The sequence below is a fragment of the Canis aureus genome, chromosome 22 (assembly GCF_053574225.1).
Source record: "Canis aureus isolate CA01 chromosome 22, VMU_Caureus_v.1.0, whole genome shotgun sequence".
Lineage (NCBI taxonomy): Eukaryota > Metazoa > Chordata > Mammalia > Carnivora > Canidae > Canis > Canis aureus.
In genome coordinates this window covers 47,844,068-47,848,698 of record NC_135632.1, presented here as the reverse complement: position 1 = coordinate 47,848,698, position 4,631 = coordinate 47,844,068, and positions in this window count along the sequence as shown.

The following is a 4,631-nucleotide window of genomic DNA, read 5'->3' as shown; positions in this document are numbered from 1 at the left end:
GAATAGTGGATATTTCTTCCACTCAGAGCATTAAAATTCCCCTTTCTGATCCTTTAGCAAGAAGTAGAAGACTTCTCTTGGAGTTCTTTCTGTTTGTGTTGAAGACCAGTTCTGATTTGGGGCTGCTTTGAATCCAGGCTAATGAATACCAGAGTAGGGGAGGGATGATAAACCTATTGCAGGTTCAATGGTGCTTTGAGATATGGTCTTCTTTAATTTGGCCCCTATTGTTTACCTTTTAGAACTTTCAGCAGCCCTATGCCTTCTATCCAGGTAGAGTACCATTGCTTGTCTTCCCTGGAATTCAAACTGACCAAACATACCTTATTAGACTCTAAACCTTGTGTCCTACTTTTCCCCATTGTGCCATGATGCTTTTTTCAATGATTACCGTGAATGAAGATCTCCTTTCTTGTTTGTTAAGTGAAACCAACCATAATCCTTTGGATATCCTAAATATTGAATGTTAAATTTCCTAGAATTGGTCAAAGTTATTCCATAACACCAGAATTCAGCTGTTCCTTATACATTGTTTTGGAATCCCTGGAATTAAAAGTCTCAAGACCTTACCACTTCTTTATCTAATGCTGGTTATGTGGAGGTAAAGAACGAATCCTATCTGAGTGGCTGCTCATTCACATGTCTTATTTTACATAACTATCCTTACCTGCTTTCCTGAGCTGTTTCTGTGTCTGATGGAATGCAAAAAAAAAAAAGGGGGGTTCTTATTAAGTGCTATAAAATAGACGAGCTCTTTATTCACACTTCCTAGTTATCTGTCACAATTTGATGTGCTAAAGAATTTATAAGAGAGCTTAGAAAACTAGAAAAGAACAAGTTGGAGAAGAGGATGAAGAATCAACCTACCCTACTTCATACACCAATACAACCCCAACGTACCCTCTTATAGAAATAACTAAAGAATACATCATTTATTTTATCTTGAGATTTTGGTCATAACAAAGATATTAATCACTTATGACTTGTGATAGATTGCAAAAATGGTGCAAACTCTCCATCATTTAAAAATATCTGTGCCCTTTTTCATTAACTTTGTAACTCCTCAAGAGATGAAGTTTTTTCTATTGCTCAAATCTAGGCTGGCTCTGGGACTTGCATTGGCCACTAGAATGTGGTGGATGGGATGCCTTGCCAGTTTCAAGTCCAGGCCAAGAAGACCTTCATGCTTCTGTTCACTCCCTGGGAACCCTGCTGAGCCACCATGCTAATAAGCTCAGGCTAGCCTATAGGAGGATGAAATACCATACGGACTAGAGATGAGCCATCCAAGCTGATCCTGGTCTCCACCAGACCCAGTAGTTGACTATGCACTCATCAATGGGCCCAGCTTAGACCAGTTGAGTCAGGCTCAGATCAGCAGAATTATCCAGTCACCTCATAGCCTTAAGGAGCGTCAATCAAGTGTTGTGTAAAGCCATAGTTTGGAGTGGTTTGTTTGCTGCAAAATCTGACACATGAGATAGGAACTACTTTTATCAATTGACGAGATCCACATATATCCCCAAACACACACACACACACACATACACACGCACACGCACCCACAGAGGGAGGGAGGGAAGAAGAGAGAGAGTGCACGTGCACAATGTTTGCAACTGAGATGCACTTAGAAATACTACTCTGCAGTCCCTAATCATATGAATGACAGTCCCAGCACCTTTCTAAGCCTGCCAGTAACTATAAGCACATCTCTAGGGAACTGACAAGTTTTTCATATATTTTATGGCACACATTCTGCCATTGTAGACATAATTACCATTAGAATACAATAGTGCATGGATCCATATCTTCAGCACACATCTTTTTTTCTGAGAAAAAAGAAGACTGACTTGCACAGAATGGCTTTGTTTATGTGAAGGAGAAAAAGTAGCCTGCAATTGAGACCATGCAGAATGGTGCTGTCTAGATCCTCATTTTGTATTCTCAGTCCTAATTAGTTCTTTTGGAGCAGATTGTTTGCAATGAGCTCCAGAAAATGGAGTATGATTTACTCAAGGCAAATAGGGTTCAGTTGTTAACCATTCAGTCTTTAAGGAGGCAACATCTTAAGGATGAACAATAGTAAATAAGGAAGCTTGTCAATAGGAATCAAGATTATGCCAGGATCCAATTTTACACCAAGTACAAGTCTCTGGAGAAAAATAACTTTTCTGGCATGGAATGACAGTGGGGGAAGTGCTAGAAGAGTGTCATCCCAATTGAAAGCTGATAATTCAATTTTGGAGTGTCTAATATTGAGAGGCAATTTTAAAGCAAGCAATGTTCCCATTCTGCTACAGAATCTAGTGAATAAATGATGACTAGAACAATGTGGCTATAAGATATCTGACTTCATAAAAATATGGTGGTGTTCAGTAGAATTATGAGTTTTCAATGTAGTCTTAGACATGAACTATGTCATTAGTAAAGCAGGTGATCAGAGTGAATTGGGGGAGTCTACACAGATGCTTTTGCATGTGGCGGGAGGACCCCCTAGATCAGAATCTACAGGCAGTATCTGCAATCCTTCCAGATGAGCCTTCCATGTGGAATTGCCTGCACTTTTCTGAGTGTGCTGAACCTCCTTATCTTTTACCATGGTATCCTCTCCATCTGGACTATATTTCCTGACCTTCATAGTTTAACAAATTCCTAATCAAATCATCCTCTTACAAGAGCAGAATGAATCCCTGCTTCATCTCTGTTTCCCAGCCATAGTTTACATTTGGGGTTCCCGATAGACTCTAAGACACTAAAAGACAACAACTGGACCATTATTTCTGACATCTGAGCTTCAAAGTCATAGCTGTTTGGGTAAATTAAAAAAGAAGAAACATATGTACCTTCTCTTAGTCTCAGAACATAATTTACCCTCCATAAGTACATAGAGAAAAGTTTTCAGAGAGAATATTCAGATTCTCAAAAAAAAAAAAAAAACAGAAACAAACAAACAAGAACCACATTATTTTTACCATAGCTCCTGGGGCAACCTTACATACAGATGGAAATTTAGTTTCTGCTTCTTGATTGACTGGGGACATGAAATGGTACACTGGCGGTATACAAACATGGCTACAGTTATTCCTGTCCTGTATAGACATCCCTTTGTAATGTGATTTTGCAGCTTCTCTCAACAAGAGGTAAAATCCATTTCTCCTCCCTCAGAATCTGGGCTGAACTTGGAATTTGCTTTACCAATAAAATGCAGTGGGAATTCATGCTGTGTCTATCCTAAGCCCCAGCCTTGGAGAACTTGAATTCTTGTGCTTTATCTCTTGGGAAGTTGCTCAACTGTTCAGTGAACTGTCTTGAGCTGGTACATTGGAAGATGAGGGACTATGTACATCAGAAACCAGCCCACTTGGCTGCACCATGTGAGCCCATTTAGCCCCCCAGAGGACCTAGCAACTAAAAAAAGATGCATAAGAAATGCAGATCAGACCAGAGAAACCATCTAACTAGGCAGGGCTAACCCAATAATCTATTGAGATATAAACTAAATGATAGGCTGTTGTTTTAGGTGTCGATGTTTTGAGATGGTTTGTACTCAGGAAAAAAGATTAACTGACAAAATAGTCAAATGAACACATGTCGCTCTGTTCCTACCATAGAGGGGACCAGAGTTATTCTTGGCTCTTGGTTTGTTCAAACATCCTCCCTAGGTTTCTGGATTGCTCCCTCTTTCTTTTCTTTCCTAGAGGATATTCAACCTCTTAAATTCCTCTCCTCTCCATGCTTCAAACTTTAGTCTATCTTTGGTTTTTGGACTGGGTTCTCTGTTTTATTTCAAATCATTGGTGGTGGTGGTGGGGGGGGGGGTTCTCCTTGCACATTGTCATTGAGGGTTTACAATTTATTAGAATACAGGAGAGGGATGAATGAAAACTGCTTATACCAGGTCAGATAAATGTAGGACTACCTTTCCACTTTCAAGTATTTCATGCTAAAAAACAAAGCAGGCAACCAAGTCCCCACTTCATGGTTTTCAGTCATTGTAACCCTTTTTTTTTTTTCATTTCTTTTTATTTAAGTTCAATTTGCCAACATATAGTATAACACCCTGGGCTCATCCCATCAAGTGCCCTCCTCAGTGCCCATCACCCAGTTACCCCACCCCCCTGACCACATCCCCTTCTGTAACCCTTTGTTTCCTTCCCAGAGTTAGGAGTCTCATGGTTTGTCTCCCTCTCTAATTTTTCCCACTCAGTTCCCCTCCTTTGCCTTATAGTCATTTTCACTATTTCTTATATTCCCCATATGAGTGAAACCATATGATGATTGTCCTTCTCTGATTGACTTCGTTCACTCAGCATAATACCCTCCAGTTCCATCCATGTCAAAGCAAATGGTGGATATTTGTCCTTTCTGATGGCTGAATAATATTCCATTGTATACATAGACCACATCTTCTTTATCCTTTCATCTTTCAATGGACACCGAGGCTCCTTACACAGTTTGGCTATTGTGGACATTGGTGCTATAAACATTAGGGTGCAGGTGTCTCAGGTTTTGACTGTATCTGTATCTTTGGGGTAAATCCCCAGTAGTACTGCAATTACTGGATCATAGGGTAGCTCTATTTTAACTTTGAGGAACTTCCAGAAAGTTGTCCAGAGTGGCTATACCAGTTC